Source organism: Ranitomeya imitator, chromosome 2, assembly GCF_032444005.1.
Source record: "Ranitomeya imitator isolate aRanImi1 chromosome 2, aRanImi1.pri, whole genome shotgun sequence".
Lineage (NCBI taxonomy): Eukaryota > Metazoa > Chordata > Amphibia > Anura > Dendrobatidae > Ranitomeya > Ranitomeya imitator.
The window spans coordinates 724,871,321-724,890,993 of record NC_091283.1 but is presented as its reverse complement, the minus strand read 5'-3'; the positions used below and the strand labels follow the sequence as shown (position 1 = coordinate 724,890,993).

The window sequence follows — 19,673 nt, the reverse complement described above, 5'->3', positions numbered from 1 at the left end:
TTGCAAATCTCCATTACATTCTGGTGTTCCCAGCTCATCTTTTGATTAGCTGGGCTGGTGTGACATGTGGGCATCACATGGCAATGATGACATTACACAAGAAGAGCCAAGAATGCCAGGAGGTAAGAAGATTAGCAGGCCTCCTATTCAGTGGTCACACATTACAAACCCAGCTGAGTTCTGCGAAATTATTCTCTTGTAGTCAAGATCAAAAAAGGTAATACCAAATAAGATATTTGTATTATGCTATACAAGCATACATAAACAATGACATTGATATTACTCAAAAAACACATGTAAAAAAGAGTGCAGAACATGATCTGCAACACCAGAAATGTATGTGCTTATTTGCACAGATGTCAGCACTGTAGACATTTGCACCCTGCTAACAATAATAGCTTACATTCTACAGGACAGATAGAAGAGAGAACCCAGGTGACCATAAGAGCTTACAATCTACAGGAGAGAAAGGACATTGCTGACCATAAGAGCTTACAATCTACAGGGGAGAAAGGACATTGCTGACCATAAGAGCTTACAATCTACAGGGGAGAAAGGACATTGCTGACCATAAGAGCTTACACTCTATAGGGGAGAAAGGACATTGCTGACCATAAGAGCTTACAATCTACAGGGGAGAAAGGACATTGCTGATCATAAGAGCTTACACTCTACAAGACAGATAGAAGAAGAGAAAACCCAGCTGACAATAAGAGCTTACATTTTTTAGACAAGAGGACTGCTGATCATAGGGGTATGTTTCCACGGTCAGAAATGGCTCAGTATTTTCTCAGGATTTGACTCAGGTAAACTCTGCATCTGAGGTCACTGTCATGTCACCTGCAATTTTTTAATGCGTTTTTTTAATGCGTTTTTTCATGTGGATTTGTGTGTGTTTTAGTAAGCTAAAAAAGCTATACAAAAAAAAAAGAATTGTGATGTAATTTCCTTGTACAACCTCTTCTTTTACATACTCCATTGAATAATGTTTACACCCAGATAGATAGATACATACATACATCTATAAATAGATAATAGATAGATGATAGATAGATGATGATGATAGATAGATAGATAAATGATAGATAATTGATAATAGATAGATAATAGGTAGATAATAATAGATAATAGATAGATGTATTGATAGATAATACCAAGCCCGATGTTTAGTAATAAACATAATAAAATGGTACATAAAGAGTTAGGCCGGGATCACTCATGCGAGAAAATCAGACAAGTCTCGCAACTTAATACCTGGCACTGCCGCCGAAACTCGGGACCGGAGTGTGTGGCTACATGTATTTCTATGCAGCTGAACGATCTGGTCCCAGTGGCGGAGGCAGTGCCAGGTATTGAGGTGTAAGACTCATGCGAGTTTCTTGCAAGTGTGACCCAAGCCTTAAATGCAATATCTGTTTAATTTTTAAAAAATTGAAAAAAAAATGGCATGGGCTTCTGTAAAGTTTTCTGCACCAGAGAGGGTAAGCCAGCGACTGGGGGACCGATGTTTGTAGCCTGGGAAGGGGTTAATACTCATGGAGTTTCCCAGGCTATGAATATCAGCACGCAGCTGTAAATTTAGCCTTTACTGGCTATTAAAATAGGGGGGTCCCCCCAAAAAATGACGTGGGGTCCCCTATAATTTATAGCCAGAAAGGCTGTGCAGACAGCTGCTGCTGATATTCATAGCCTAGAGAGGGACCATGGATATTGCCCCCCCGGCTACAAATACCAGCTCCCAGCCGCCCCACAACTGGTGCATCTGTAAGATGCCCAAATTCCGGCGCTTTGCCTCTCTCTTCCCATTGCCCTGAAGTGGTGGCATATGGGGTACTAAGAAGTTAATGTCACCTTTTTAAGGTGACATTAAGCCGACTTAGTAATGGAGAGGCATCAATAAGACACCTATCCATTACTAATCCTATAGTAGGTCCCTTGTTTGTCCATTGCTCGGATTTTGGTGTTATATATAATCCTATAGTTGGTAAAGGGTTAATAAAACACACACACATGCAGAATAAAGTATTTCAATGAAATAGAACACCACACAGTTTTGCCGTGTTTATTACACTGGTAATCCAAGCGAAGCCATCGATCTTTTGAAAAAAATAATAATCCAACAGTATACTCCCTGTTCCAATGCAGTCCTTAATAACAAATGTCCCACGATGAGACCAGCTCTGCTACATCTAGATGCCTGACATCCAGACATAGCAAAGCTTGTAGATGACTACTGGAGATAACTCTCAGGCGATCACCTACACTCTAGCTCTCGCAGTCAGCTGACCGTGAGAACCAGCCTAGTGTGACCGGAGATAACCCCCGTCACGTGCACGGCAGTTCTCGCGGTAGGCTAAGTTATCGTGAGAGCTGCAGTGGACGTGGTGTGACAGGTAAGACCTTATTTAAATTAGTAGACATGCATTGTATGCTGCATTTACGCAGTTAATACTCATGTGACTAATCATTAGATGCGGTTTTACCGCAGCTAATGATAGTCTATGATAAATTTACACTGCAAGGACATAGTGTCGCCGCATTGTAAACAGACATGCTGTGGTTGGGAAAGACCCGCCGCATGTGCGCATACACAGGTCTGCACCTGCGTCTCCAAATGCATAGTGGAGATGGAATTTTATGAAGTCCCCTCCAGTATGCTGTAACATCTTGATGCTGCGGGTTTGATGCTGAGCCTGCGACTGTACGCAGCGTCAAACCCGCAGCGTATCCTGACCATGGAAACACAGCCTAAATGGTGTAAGGCAATTTTTTTTCCAAAGCACAAATTGAATCTCAAAACATTTCAATTTGTGTGCAAATTTCAGAAAATTAAACTTGGTCCTCCACGGAACGATCCACCCATCTCTAGTCTTCTCTATGGGTAGCCAGCTAACATATTTTTTATTTTTATTTTAAATGCTAAATTACCCAAAAAAAGAAACAAATTAAAGTATTTTCAGGCAACAACTTACTGGAATTGATTATTTATTTATCATTCTTTTGTGTATTTATTGTATCAAACTGTAAGAATAAAATCTGATACCAGCATTAACAAGGGGCTATTGTGGTGGTCATTGGTAAGCTCTGCAGGTCCACAGCAGCCCATTCTCATCCTATCATCACAAAGTTATTACAACTGAGAAATATCCCTGGCGAAAAAAACACTGATTTATGAATTTACCTTCAATTATTCCTTTTTTGCCTTCAAGGCTCACTTCTAACACAATGACTGATGTCGGGGAACCCAGTACAAGAAGATACAGACTTTCCGTATTACACAATTTATATAGGACACTATTGGAATGACAGCCCAACTAATTTCAAGAATCACCATAAAGCATCTGTTCTTTCCTAGAAGCTTGTGACTGGGTTATGTCACTTTCTATCTAGTACAACACTAATATTGTATATAAATTACTGTCTCAATCAATCAGACACCTCAACAACAATCTAGGACATGATTTGATAATGCAAGCTTGTTTACCGAAAGATTGTGATGGATGTCTTGGCATGTCAAAGGGATTTGCTACAGTCACTAAATACGAGTTATTTATGTAATAAGTGGCACATTTACTCCAGATACACACAGGTTATGGCTACCATACTAAGTAACCTGAATGAAATGCAGTCAATTTCAAGGATTATATGCAAATTCAACATCCCTGAAAAAGTGACACAATGTTTTCACTCACAGCTTATGTCAAGTTTTTCTTGTTTTGTTTTTTAATTATTTATAGTCGACATCAGTATAAAAAGCAGTTTAATTATTCCTTTTTAACAGGCTGCACAAAAGAATGCTCACCAAGAGAAAAAACTTGCTCACTTATGGCGGAACTATCCAACAAGCTAAGTTCATATACTACCTCTTAGTTCACATAATGCAAGGCCAATATACTATAAAAATGGGGTTTATTTGTCCAACAAACTTGTCAAGAGCAGATATAACATAACTAGATAGAGGCCTGATAGGCAGGGGGCTACTCCTGTTCTAGATATGCAATTGTGCTCCCATTTTATTGTGAAATCACATGATAAAGACAATGTATAGCAATATTAATCTCACAGTTGCTGGTTCATTGTCAAGCCAATGAGGGATTTTCTACTCTACTGTAAACCCCACTCCACCAAGTCATAAAACTGGCTGTAAAGGTACCTCCACACATAACGATTTCTTTAACGATATCGTTGCAACGTCACACTTTTTGTAACGTAGCAACGATCCCGCTAACGATCTCGATATGTGTGACAGCGACCAACAATCAGGCCCCTGCTGGGAGATCGTTGGTCGTTGGGGAATGATCAGGACCTTTTTTTGGTCGCTGATCACCCGCTGTCATCGCTGGATCGGCGTGTGTGATGCCGATCCAGCGATGTGTTCACTTGTAACCAGGGTAAATATCGGGTTACTAAGTGCAGGGCCGCGCTTAGTAACCCGATATTTACCCTGGTTACCATTGTAAAAGTAAAAAAAAAAAAAAACAGTACATACTCACATTCCGATGTCTGTCACGTCCCCCGCCGTCAGCTTCCCTGCACTGACTGTCAGCGCGGCCGTAAAGCAGAGCACAGCGGTGATGTCACCACTGTGCTCTGCTTTACGGCCGGCGCTGACACAGTCAGTGCAGGAAGCTGACGGCGGGGGACGTGACAGACATCGGAATGTGAGTATGTAGTGTTTTTTTTTTTTACAGCCCTGCACTTAGTAACCCGATGTTTACCCTGGTTACCCGGGGACTTCAGCATCATTGAAGACATTTTCAACGATGCTGAAGTCTTTCCCCTGATCGTTGGTCGCTGGAGAGAGCTGTCTGTGTGACAGCTCCCCAGTGACCACACAACGACTTACCAACGATCACGGCAAGGTTGTATCGCTGGTCGTGATCGTAGGTAAGTCGTTTAGTGTAATGGTACCTTTAGAATCAAGTGGGTCTCTATGATCACTATTGACCCCTAGTGCCTAATGCAGAGATTTACGAACAACTTCATCTTTACATTTTTCGAAAGCCACTTTCCTTATCAAATTCAAGGGAATGTGTTAAATATATTTTTAAAGATTTGGGGATCTGTTTAATTACTGTAATTTTTCACATCACTATATTAAAACATAACCTCCCAATAGATTGACACTGTCTGCTCTGTAGAGATCACTTTTCAGATGCCATCACATAGTAGCTGGGTAGATGAAAATAAAATATATTCTGATTATACAGACACAAGATTTACAATTAACAAGTGAAACACACAGCTGACCTCCTCCCCCTTCATGCATAATGACCTTAGATTACAGAGCTGGAAAACTCTCCCATAGAAATTAATAGATACCTCTGGACTATTGTTTTCTACAGTTGATAACAGTAGCTTAAGTATATGATGGTCATCCCATAATATTGAACAAAAAATATAATAAACATACCTACAAAAAAGAATATTAAAAATGTGTGATATATTCCCTTTAAAGGGGTTTTCAGATACACTTACATTGAGATCAACAATATCAGATCCAGGTTTTGGTGAATACCTGGCACACTGGTTATTGGGTGTGCTGTAACACTTGTTGTGATAAAAATATTTATGTTTATTATTCTGTGAATAATAGAGTGATAAAAATACAGATAATACTTAAATTTTTACTCTATTATTGAACTCTCATACAGTCATAAAATCACAAAACTCACTGGTGATGTTGGCTCTTGAACCGTGTTTTTACAACCTTTACTTGGAGATATCAAGACATCGGAAAGATTGAAAACACAAAAACGGGGTGTAAGAATAAAAGCTTCTTACCTTGCTGCACCTGGAATTTGAATTTTCAATCTCTCAGGAAAGGTCATTATGAGTTCATAGACACCAAACATGTCTAGGTTCTTTTTTATCTAAATTCCGAACTTTGCCAAAAAAAAATTGTGCCACTTTCCGATACCAGTAGCGTCTCCATTTTTTCGTGATCTGGGGTTGGGTGAGGGCTTATTTTTTTGCGTGCCAAGCTCATGTTTTAAATGATACCATTTTGGTGCAGATACGTTCTTTGGGCAGCCTGTTATTGCATTTTAATGCATTGTCGTGGTGACCAAAGAAAAAAGGAAATCTGGCGTTTTTACTTTTTTTTATCACTACGCCGTTTAGCGATCAGGTTAATCTTTTTTTATTGAGAGATTGGGCGATTCTGAACGTGGCAATACCAAATATGTGTAGGTTTGGTTTATTTTTTATTGTTTTATTTTGAATGGAGCGAAAGCGGGGTGATTTAAACTTTTATATTTTTTTCATGTTTTTAAAAACATTTTTTTAATTTTGGCAGGCTTCAATAGCCTCCATGGTAGGCTAGAAGCTGCCACAACTTGATCGGCTCTGCTACATAGAGACGATGCTCAGATCACCTCTATGTAGTAGAATTACTGCATTGCTATGAGCGCCGACTACAGAGTGGCGCTCATAGCAATCCGGCATCAACAACCATAGAGGTCTCAAGGAGAGCTCTGGTTGTTATGCCGATGCGCCGATGAGCCCACATCATGCGATGGGGGTCACGATGAACGAATTACCGGCTGGATGGCCGGAATCACTTGCTAAATGCCACTGTCACAGTTTGACAGTGGCATTTAACTAGTTAATAGGTGCGGGTGGATCACGATTCCCCCAGCGCCCATTGTGGGCATATGTCAGCTGTTCAAAACAGCTGACATGTCCCAGCTTTAATGCAAGCTCACCGCTGGAGCCCAAATCAAAGCAGTGGTCAACCTCCATGCTATTAGCATACTATTCCTTCCGAGGGCAGAAAGGGGTTACCCCTTCTATATCAGGTGGTCTCAGGTACTTCAGATCAGTTGCTATACAAATGAATGGAAGTTATCTGCAGCATACAAGAGCATCCGTTAAACAGAATCAGCATTCCATTTCATCAAACAATTTATTTCCGGCAGCTGTTAGAGCTGACCCATGGACCCTAACCATTACAATTTTGTTTACTTTTTTATTGAAGCATTGATGGTGGGGGCAACTGTTCAGCTATATGCAATATTACCTTACCATCATTCACAAATTCACCCATACTTCTATATAATAAACTGGGTAGTTTGTTAAACGATGAGATGCTTTCTTTGACTTAGGTTACATGTAGGGAAGTTGGGGAGACCCACTTCTGTACAAGGGCCCGCCAGGAGATTCACCTGTTCTCCAAAGGGCCAGTGCAGGCCTGTTGATGACCTATCCTGAGGACAGGTCATCAATGTAAGTGCAGCGAAAGACCCATTTAAATAGTGCAAAATAAAGTAGTATTTAGAAAATTAACACTCTTTCTCTATTCAACAGGTCTGGACTAGTGAACTATTACGTTCCACAATGCTGTAAAGTTTGCTGCCTAAAAGATTTCAGTAAAATGTCCTTTGATTGCCACAAGCCAATAAAATAGTTTGGTATGTTATTTTTAATTTGATCTGATATTTATTCTGTATACCAAATCATTGTTCTATTCCCAATAAAATAGACAACTTGTGTATAATGGAAGATTACCTACTGTTAAAGAAAAATGTTACTTTTAAAAGACCACATTACAAGATAAGATAACAAGTTGTGGATAAGATGGACGAGTCGTGGATCTCCAGAACTGAACTCGATAGCATTATATACACCTATGAGTTTATTGAGTTCGGTTCAGTAGAACAGCAGCTGGTCCATACATAAGATTCTATACTCGGAAAGTAAAAAATTGATGTCTGAAATTGGCTTTAGTTTAATTTTGTATCGACTCATGACCACTTTAAAGTTTTTTGTTTTTTTTTACTAAAAAACATTGTAATAGTTGGTAAAGCTTAAATTACAAGCTAATTTTAGGAATTCATCACTTTCCTGAATTTAGATCCAAGAGTGCCAAATCAGTTGGAATATATTTTGGGATCTGTTTTCCCATATAGAATAAGTTCCTTCATATAGAATAAGTATTTGACTTTTATTAAATCAATTATAAAGTGAATGGAGGTTCAGGTTGGTTCTAAAGTAGAAGAATCATGGACTGTGTTGTGGAGGAGAGCAACAAGATTTTTTGGAGTACACTATGCAAGATCTTTTTAAGAGTTAGGGTTCGGGGTGGCCAACACATTTTCTTACATGAATTCAACATGCCAGACCAAATCTTAGATATCATAGAAAATTTTGAACACGTGTGAATTTTCCTGGTTCTCTTGATCATTTGTAGGGATGTGGACTGCCTTACCCTGTTTTTGCCCATGAAGAAAACAAACAGGTCATGTGAATACTGTCTTGCGATTTTATATGTGAAAGCAATGTTTATCCTATGTAATCTATTAAGGTAACGTACGGCATGTAAAGTGTTAATGCATAATATGAGTATAGTATACAATAAAATTAGGATAGCATAAGGGCGGCTTACACCATAAGTGGTTTAGCAGCAGCATAAGACATAGGATAAGGATAACAGGTTTAGAATATGAGATCAGAAATAGTTAATGATAGAACTAGCCCAATGGGTGGGCACTAGTGTGGTTAAAAAGGAAAGGCTGAAGAGGAGCTGTACTAAGGAGGAAGTGAATGGCTTTGACCTATCCCACCTGTCACCAACTGATGAACTTGAACTGACTAATAAACGTCTGGTAAAGAACGTGGTGTCCCCTGAATTGTGTTCCGTGGTTCCTGAAAACAAAAGCCTGGAGGAAGCAAAGGCCTGCGGCCTACAATTGAGTGTGATGCAACCCACACCCTGTGGCACACTGGGACTGGGACACTGTTTTTCTGTAAAGTGCCAGAGCAAAACCGGACAGCAGCTTGGTCATGACTACCACTCTGTACCACTTTACACATTTTCAGCATAAATCCAGGCTAAGGCAAATGAATCGTATGTTTAAAGAGTACCTAACCCCAATTTATGGCTGCCCTTTTTAATTAAGAAATCAGTGGCCAGTCACAGACTGTGATATTGCAGCCACAGATTGGTGATTTTTCTAACTGCAGCTTTTTACCAAAAGTGTCCAGAAGTTACCCCTAAAGAATAAAAGTCTCAAGCAAAATTTGGGTCCTGACCTCCGGGCTGAGGCGTGCACGGTGGTATTTCACATCTTTGCACTGAATGTGCTATCTCAGCACTTCTGCATCCTTTACATATTTAGCATTCATCAAATAGTAAGCACTCTAATTTTGTTGGATGCTAGGTATTCTTTAAGTCTAGGATATGTAAGGTACCAACTGTAAATGATTTTGCATTATTGTTTTTGCAGCTTATAATACCAGAATAGTTTTTGTACAGTTGATCTATCTATGTCTTCAATAGTATGATAAATATGATAATGAAATCCTGAGAATCTGGCAGCTGAAGATAACAATAGATCCAGATGTATTTATGGTGCTATGTTAGCAATCAATTTGTCTATGATGGTCTGGAGGCCAATCAGTAGTGATTATAGACTTCAATGTGAGAATTAGAAGTAGTAAAAACAATGCAATAAGGAGGAACACGACCTGCATGGGAGACATCATGATGAAAAAAGGAAGTGTGGTTGATGTAATTTAGTTAAAAATAAGAGCAAATTGAGGGTGAGTGCAATGCAGATGTCTTTGGACCCTGGGTAATGGGTAATTTTTTTATATTTCCTGTTTGATGCCTACATTAGCTGTCACGACTACATGCGTGATGCTTACTATTCCTTTGTAAGTGCTGCTTTGAAACAGTCCATATTGCTGGAGAACGCCATTAAAATCAAAATCCGGTCAACTTCAGGGCGACTGTGCTCCTCTGATGTTGAAGATGCAAAGCTGCCTCATATAACAGCATTGAGAGCATACATTTCACATCAGCGGGTCAACAATGCCGCCGGCCCTAGGGTTACTCAATCACGCCACATCCTGCCCTCCCCACATTTGCCACAAGCAGGAAATCAGGATGCAGGAGAGTAGTGCACTCCTGAAAAAAACAGTGAGATAACCCCTTTATGAAAAGATAAACATAATTCCTTATTTTAATAAGTTTGTTTAGCATTCCAAAATGAACAGCTACTGTACATGAGGAGTCTAGGTAAATGATTGTAAAACCATCATTATTTCATAAGAGGGTATGTCACAGGTAGTAAATAAATTATTAAGGGGGTTTTCTAAGATGCCTAAAAATCCAAAAGCTAATGTTAGAAGATGAGTCAAAAATTTTCCGCACTCAAGTTAAACTTCTGCTGTCTGCACTGTGCTGTTATAGCTTTCTGTATGAGTTTGTCATCTCTTCAGTCATGGCTAGAATGTGTTATGCCAGTTTATTTGTGATTGCAGTGTGAGAAACAATGGCTGCCCCACTTGTGACTTCCATGAAAGAAGGGAAGGATGCAGTGATTATTTTTTTATCGTCTGAGTGCCTGTCTGTTGATAATATTTATCGAAGACTTTGTGCACGTCATGGAGAAAGTGTTTTGCTGCAGAGAAGTGTGTATGAATGGATTGAGCAGTTCAAAAAAGGTAGCATGAGTGTCGGGATTCAAGAAAGAGCCGGACGCCTGTCTACCTCCACAACTAATGAGAACTTTGAGTGTGCACATGAACTAATTCTGTTAGTTGGATGAGTGATAGTGAATTATGTCCCCTGAAAGAATCCTGTTGAAAAGGTGAAGACAGCGGTACATTCATGGCTCACAGCTTAGACTAAAAAATTTTTTAATGGAAAACTATGAAAGCTTGTTGACAGATGGATAAAGCATATTGAAGAGCAGGGAAATTATGTTGAAAAATTGTATTAGTGTATTTTCTGAGAATTGATCCGATTAAAATAACTTCACCTGTCAGAGTGTGGGTCATTTAGACTCACTGTACTAGCGAAGTGACTGTATCAATGAGATCAATGACTGGCTGCAGCAGTTACATGGGGTACTAGGGAAGTGACTGTATCAATAAGATCAATGACTGGCTGCAGCAGTTACATGGGGTACTAGGGAAGTGACTGTATCAATGAGATCAGTGACTGGCTGCAGCAGTTACATGGGTACTAGGGAAGTTACTGTATCACTGAGATCAATGACTGGCTGCAGCAGTTACATGGGGCACTAGGGAAGTTACTGTATCACTGAGATCAATGACTGGCTGCAGCAGTTACATGGGGGACTAGTGAAGTGACTATATCAATGAGATCAATGACTGGCTGCAGCAGTTACATGGGGTACTAGGGAAGTTACTATATCACTGAGATCAATGACTGGCTGCAGCAGTTACATGGGGCACTAGGGAAGTTACTGTATCACTGAGATCAATGACTGGCTGCAGCAGTTACATGGGGGACTACTGAAGTGACTATATCAATGAGATCAATGACTGGCTGCAGCAGTTACATGGGGCACTAGTGAAGTGACTGTATCAATGAGATCAATGACTGGCTGCAGCAGCTACATGGGGTACTAGTGAAGTGACTGTATCACTGAGATCAATGACTGGCTGCAGCAGTTACATGGGGTACTAGGGAAGTGACTGTATCACTGAGATCAATGACTGGCTGCAGCAGTTATATTAGGTACTAGCGAAGTGACTGTACTGCAGAGAACGACTGGCAGCAGCTGGTATATGGGGAGCTAGTGAAGTGACTGTACTGCTGAGATCAATGACTGGCTGCAGCAGTTACAGCCTTTCCCTTTTTCTTTCTCATATTGTAATGCTGCTTATAGAGGACAGAAAATCTAAGCCGCAGCTTCTATTGTCGAGTAGGTCCAGCTTTTTCTTTCAAAGTCTAAACAACTTTCTCACTAAATTCCCAAATATTCTGCTACCTCTACTCCTGCAGCAAAGTAGGATATAGCAATTTTGCCCATTAGCATTAACGATCACCAAACTGTAGACGGAATTCCTTGAAAAGTAATATTTAGTCTCAGAGTTTTTACAACTGCGAATACAGCTATCACCAATCCGAGCAAAATAATCACCTTTTCCTTTGTATATAAGAGAAAACACACAAGCGCTCACTATTAAATAATACCCTCAGCAGCTGGAATCACGACAGGTAGGTGCCAAGACTGTCATATAATATAAACATTAGTTCTAGTGGAGCTCATACCGCGCTTGAGGATATGACGACCGTGAAAGGACATGCATGAAAGGATAAAAGGATCCACCCACTATGTCCACTGTATTGTGCCCAGAGTGCGTCTAAAATAGCATACCCTGCACCCTGTGGAGTGTCAATGTGCGGTGTATGTATTACCATGCACAGCGTCTATAGTTATATGCACCGGTCAATCCGGCTGTGAACTCAACAGAATCCGGATGCGTGGTGGATGCGAGGATATCTGGTGCGTTGCTTGCCTGTCAGGTCCTGTGGTGACGGCCCTGACGTGGGGATGGTAGGTAGAGAGGTAAGCTGGTTTGCAGCCGCAGCACAGCAGAGATACGAAAAAGCTATGCAGAGCCAGGTAGAGCCCGGCCGGTGGCGTCCCTGGATAAGAGAGAGGATGCCTGGCATATGACGTCACAGGGGCTGGGACCAAGAAAGTTATCCGACGCGTTTCTCATGCGAGTTTCTCGCATCAATACCTGGCACAGCCGCGGGCAGTTCAGACAGGAGTGTTCAGCTGCATAGAAATACATGCAGCCACACACTCTGGTCCCGAGTGCCGGTGGCAGTGGCGGGTGTTGATGCCGGTGTGACACCGGCCAATAAGTCTCTTCCTTGTGAGCTTTTCTATTTCTGCTTAGCTTTATTTTTCAATTAGTAGCAGATGTCATCTGCCCTGCATGTGACTTCAGCCACACACTGCTTCACTTCCCGCTATCAGCTCCACAGTATAGTCTCCTCCTGGTTCTTGCTACAAATGAGCCAATTAGTGGTAGCAATACATTTTGCAGTATCAACAATTAAGTCTTTAGTTGCTTTACTTTTTGTTAGCCAACCTATATTATTTTGTTCATATGTGATTAACAAGTATTGAACTGATTAAAAGCAGTTTTACTGCAGGATAAGATTACGAGGGGTTTGTTTGTAATCTGCAATGAGCCATCCTGAAGATCACATGTATTATACAGCAGAAGCTGCTCCAATAGGCAATAGAGTAAATATAAGCCTTGTAATAAAAATGATATAATGCAGTCATATTGCTGGAGAGCTATTGTAATTAAAATATCATATACAGTATGTTACTTTTTTTCGAGGCTCGGTCTACAAAGGAAGTAGCAATCAATTATTAAGCTCTCACCCAACTTCCACTGGTGTTGATTAAGACATAACTTTTATTGCTTCCAATTTACATAGGAGACTAGATAAACATCGTAAATGCAAAGGACTGCAAGTTGGGAAGTATAATCAGTGTTGGGTAAGTGTGGGAAGAGGATAAAATATTAAACAGGACATGTTACATTTTTAAAGAGTTACCGTACATGTATTATTATTATTATTATTATTATTATTATTATTACTATTACTATTACCATCATTATTATTACTGTGGCTTTTATAGATTTAATTTTACATTTTTTTTTTGCTGGTTCTAGAGTGGTAATAAGCGCCAGTGACCTATAATGAGGACACTGCTGCAGTCACCAATGTCATCTTTAGAGCGAGAACATTGTAATGCTTTCTGGATTATGAACAATATGAGGGAGATTAACAGCATGCTCAGGGAATAGGAGGTGGAAGAATGCTGCCGGGAATACACAAAATCTTCACACCATAGACAGGTGCCTTTGTGGTGTGTGCTGCAAGTGAATTATAATGCACATGGAAGTGTAAAAAGCCTCCCCTACCGTATGGCCGGACAAGCTTGTTGCATGCAATGTAAGTCAAGGGTTAAACTGTTGAACAAAGTCTAGTGTAGATTATTAAATGGCTGGGATAGACATCTAAGCTGCTGCCCTCTAGTGGGAAGCAGAGCATCATACGTGTCGCAGGATTTCCATCACATCTCATCTTTCATTAAGGGTACGTGCACACGATGCGGAATACGCTGCGGATCTGCAGCGTTTCTGCAGCTGCGGGTCCGCAGCAGTTTCCCATGAGTTTACAGTTCAATGTAAACCTATGGGAAACCAAAAATGCTGTGCCCATGCTGCGGAAAAAAACGTGCGGAAACGCAGCGGTTTACATTCCGCAGCATGTCATTTCTTTCTGCAGATTCCACAGCGGTTTTACAGCTGCTCCTATGGAAAACCGCAGTGAAAACTGCAGAAAAACCGCAGTAAATCCGTGGTAAATCCGCGATAAATCTGCAGCAAAAACGCAGCGTTTATGCCGTGCAGATTTATCAAATCTGCTGCGGAAAAATCCACAGTAGACAAGAATACGTGTGCATATACCCTTGAGTACTAGAAATAGGATGTGTCACATTGTTTTGCTTTTTCCTTTAAAAGTGATTTTTTGTGTTCTTTTCTATGACTTTTTCAAACATTTTTCTTTATAGTTAAAAAGATATATTGAATAATTTAGCAGGACCCCTACATTGCCTTTACAATGCTAATAAGATGATTTCCCAGCAATACAGAAAACTTATCATCCAGATTTCCTAGAAGCCAAGAAGCAAATTTAGGATTTGGAGGATATTTTTCTGGATTGAGATAAATGAAATCATTTACAGGACCCTGGACCAGAGGCCATGTGTGTAGTCAGTGTTGTAACTTGAAACGTGTGGGACAAAATACAAACTTTTCGAAGGGCCCCCAGTCATCATGGATCTATAATAATATTAGTCACCATCTGCGCCCCTTTAGGATCCATGTTCCAGGTGTGATTGCAACCTCTGGACCTGTCTGTCTGTCATGGCCACTAGATGGAGGTTCTGCAAACCACCTCCTACCTGCCTTCTGATCAGAGGGCCGGTGCAATGTCATACGTGCATGATGCCACAACCGTGACATCCCACCGGGCCTACAAATCGGAACAAACTCTGAGAATCCTGGCAGTTGGGAAGTATTTTTCAGGACTCCTATTTGGCAGTTTTGGACTACTGATATGGCTGACAGAACAGGGTCCTACAAATCAATTTACTCATGTCTATGGCAAATGTATTATTTAGGAGCTTGAAAAATCACGGTGACACCTGATGAACAAATATCTACTAAGAAAATGAAAAGTTATATTTAATTTGTATGCAGTGTTGATATATGCAAAGTTAGATGAAACGAGGCTGACCTATTAAACAGCTTCTTTGTACTTCAGTCTGTGCTTCTTCTACTCTGCTTTATATAACCTCCATCACACCACTTGTAGCTAACCCACTTATTTCTCCTATTTAGGGCCCACCAGAGTGGAAGTTGGTGACCATAAAGTAATATTTAGTAATAATAATCAGTAACGTATTTCTGCCACAGCAGCTATGTATCTAAATGTCACTGACTGCTGTCTCTCTACCATTCGTAGTCCTTCCAAAGCAAACACAAAGTTCTGGTAGGAGAGCTGACTTTTACTGCACCCAACCAGCATTGATCATGGTGAGAAACTACAAGTTAAGGGCTGCCATACACATTACATGGTTGTTGGACAACCCTTTGCTTGGCCGATCTTTCCATCGGCAGCCATCACTCCCATACACATGAGCAATCACTTGGCGGAGCATTCTTGTGTTCTCTCTGGGTGAGCCATCACCAGACATGTTTGTCAGTGAGTTATCTCCACGAGAACAAGGTGATCGACAGTCCGATATCGGATATGCCCAATCAGCATCTCCTCCGATAATGACTTGTCCAAGGCCCCCAAACCAGGTGCAGCTGACATTAATCTAATGTATATGAGGGGTTTAAGGCAACACATAAATAGACTGTACTATCCCACTTATATAGACTGCAAACAAGTTCTGCATTGCTAGATTCTGCAATCTATTCACTAATGTTTCCTACTTTTCTTTTTGTTTGTGTATAGTCTGTAACCATGGAGACACATACATTGTTTCTAATCAATTTTTTGATCATTTTTATTTGCTATATGCTGATGCAATTATCGATGGCTGCAAAAGTGTAGAAACAGGCACTGAGATTCTCCACATTCTGTGCTAGTAGCTGCGCCCATAATCCCATAATCAACTACAGAGCCGATAAGTAAGCTAGAGGGACCAGAATGGAAGCACCACTAGGAACGAGGCAGGCTCAGAAACATGTGTAAACACATGATTTGCCATGAAATAAAATGCGGCATTGTATCCGGGCTTGGCCCATAGTCAATGCATTGCCACAAGCTGACTAAGATGAATGATGGAACAATAACAATCTGAAGCAGAACAAGAAGGATCCGGTCAAGTAGTGTTTAAATAAGGGCCCGTGTATCGTGAAAACCAAGCCCCTTCACCAGTGACTCATCTCACTGTAATTTAGGCTTCATTGGCTATTTGTAACCATTCAAGGCTTTCCACATAGATGCAGTATATACAGAGAGAGTCCAATCTGATTAAGATACATCAACATGCAGAAGGCAGTATATAGCATACATATTCAGCCCTATAAAAATTATATATTAGATGATAGCTGAAATGCAGAGGTCAACTATCCACCAGTCACAAATGTTTGACAGTTCCTCAATTTTATAAATTATAACATACACAGATTTTCTCAGTGTGAGAAATGATAATTATACTTATCCGGAAAAAGAAAAACTCTATACTTCATTTCAGTCAGTGCATTTTAAATTGTACTGGTCTCCGTGGATCATATTTTATTTGCATAAGCCTGTGGGTAATCAACTTAAAATATTCATTATTCATTTTCAGTTCTATTTTTTTTTAATTATGTAAAGTGCAAAGCTGAACTTGAGTAGGTTATCATGTCTAGAATTGACTAGTGACTTGTGACAAGTAGCTGATGCCATGTAAATGAACTATTCTAATACAATCAGGTACTACTGCAGAACAATGTCTGATCTGGCCTCATCACAGGGACCCTTAGTAGCTGTGTTCACTAGTGGTGAGCGAATGTGTGCAGATAAAGTGTTAACCGAGTGACTTCGGAGTGCTCGGAAAATATGTTCGAGTCCCTGCGGCTGCATGTCTCGCGGCTGTTCGACAGCCACAACACATGCAGATGTGGGCACTTGAACATATTTTCCGAGCACTCCGAAGTGACTCGGATAGCACCCAAGCATGCTCAGATAAAGCCTTATCTCAGTATGTACACTCATCACTAGTGTTCATTTATTATTTGTGCTTAACCTATATCTTATATTTATACATGTGATCAGATGTGCCTTTACCCCAATAGGGTCTGACGAATATGACGCGCCATATATTTTTATATAGATTATTTCTCAGTACATAATAAATAAATTTGCAAGCTCACCTATGTATGCATGTACTGTTATTCTATGTAATGTTGATCTATATATATGATTGATGTGTAAAAATTGACAGTAATCTTGTTATATACCGTAATAATAATATTATAATTTGTAGATATACTGTATATAGTAACATTATTACTTAATTTCTAGACATCTATAGTGACTTTATTACATATTTTGACCTGCAAGTTGTTCAGTGTTCATATCCAAAGGATAACAGAGTTTGCATAGAGCAGCCTTTTCTTCACAGTTATATGTATTCACCCGTAATCAATTGCCTCAAGATCTAATGAAAATTGTAACAATTGCTTTTAAAAAATGGCAGTCAAAATTTGTAATAAATCAAGCTTGAGAAATAAGTGGTCAAGCGGTCCAGGTTCACTAATCTTAACGTCTGCAGAATCACGTAAAGTTCTCATCAATGAAATAGAGATACCGGGCAGGATACCGTACAGACCGCCAATTCTATCATGTAACGGACTATTGAGTGAGACGAGATCTACATTGAGTAGAAAAATGAGGATTGGGAATAAGTTTACTAAATGGGTCTGTAAATGATGAAATGCTATTCAAGCTTCACAAAAAAGTTGTTTGCGTTTTGCACACACATTATGCTATTTATTTTTGTAATTCAGGGCTATGTTATACTCCAGAGTTGCATTAAGGAGCCTGCAGCAACAGAGCTGAAATCTCACAGCGATTCCTTGCTGACTCAAGGTCATTTCAGCTTGCTCTGGTAATTTGCATTCTTGGAAGTTACCAGACACTGTACAGTGTTTACATTTAGAAGGAACGCTAAGACTGCATTATCGGAGTCCATTTACGCTGTTAAGAATATGTTTGTGGACAATCCTATTTGTTGTCCAATGAAGCCCAGAATGTAGCATTTACCTCAGACAACAATGCAAGGCATGACAGAACGTCTGTAGCCTCTCAACAAAATATTCTAATCTCTCCTCGGAGAGGTGCAAGATGAACAGTTATTTTTCTGCATCCTAGTGATCAGTGGGGTTCTTGAAAACCAGACATACTGCATGTTTTAAAAGTGTCAGTGACCATTTACTATCTTGCACCATAACTATAAATGTCAAAGTAAAGACTGATGTAAAATAATATACAAATTTGCACGTTAATGTTGTACTTCATCATTCGACCTAAAATAAAACTGCACCTAATGGGAGATCAATTTGGAAATTAGTAGAAAAGTCGGAAAAATTGAATAAGTCTCAAAATAGGGTGCATTTTACACCAAAAAAAAGAATTAATTTTTATCAAATGTTTAGAATTACTTTTTAGATTTTGTGATTTTAAATTATTGGGGATAGCTCTCTTAACAGGAAGCAGCTGTGAGGCATCTCTATCAAACGAGAAGAAGATGTGATGCAACTCTCTCTGACAGGAAGGAGCTGTAAGATAATTCTACCAGGAAGGAGCTGTAAGATAGCTCTCTACCAGGAAGGAGCTGTAAGATAGCTCTCTACCAGGAAGGAGCTGTAAGATAGCTCTCTACCAGAAAGGAGCTGTAAGATAGCTCTCTACCAGGATGGAGCTCTAAAGGTACCGTCACACTAAACGATATCGCTAGCGATCCGTGACGTTGCAGCGTCCTGGCTAGCGATATTGTTCAGTTTGACACACAGCAGCGATCAGAATCCTGCTGTGATTTCGTTGGTCGCTGCAGAAAGTCCAGAACTTTATTTCGTCGCTGGACTTCCTGCTGACATCGCTGAATCGGCGTGTGTGACGCCGATTCAGCGATGTCTTCACTGGTAACCAGGGTAAACATCGGGTTACTAAGCACAGGGCTGCGCTTAGTAACCCGATGTTTACCCTGGTTACCAGCGTAAAAGTAAAAAAAAAAAAAACACTACATACTTACATTCCGGTGTCTGTCCCTCGGCGCTCTGCTTCTCTGCCCTGTGTAAGCACAGCGGCCGGAAAGCAGAGTGGTGACGTCACTGTAAGATAGCTCTCTCCAAGTTAGGAGCTGTAAGCTAGCTCTCTCCCAGATAGGAGCTGTAAGATAGCTCTCGACCAGGAAGAATCTGTAAGATAGCTATCTGCCAGGAAGGAGCTGTAACATAGCTCTCTACCAGAAAGGAGCTGGAAGATAGATCTCTGACAGGAAGGAGCTGTAAGATATCTCAGTGACAGGAAGGAGATCTAAGATAGCTCTGTGACAGTAATAAGCTCTAAGTTAGCTTTCTACCAGGAAGGAGCTATAAGATAGCTCTCTGCCAAGAAGAAGCAGTAAGATAACTACCAGGAAGGAGCTATGAAATAGCTCTCTACCAGGAAGAAACAGTAAGATAACTCTACCAGGAAGGAGCTATAAGATGGCTCTCTAGAAGGAAGGAGCTGTAAGATAGCTCTCTTCCAGTTAGGAGCTGTAAGATAGCTCTCTACTAGGAATGAGTTGGAAGATAGCTCTCTACCAGGAATGAGTTGT

General features: G+C 40.3%; 1 protein-coding gene across 1 annotated transcript in view; it reads right to left on the bottom strand.

Annotated features, from left to right (window-relative positions):
- Positions 1–19,673, bottom strand: part of GRID1 (glutamate ionotropic receptor delta type subunit 1) — a 2,008,846-nt gene that overhangs the window by 1,898,460 nt on the left and 90,713 nt on the right. The window lies entirely within an intron of this gene.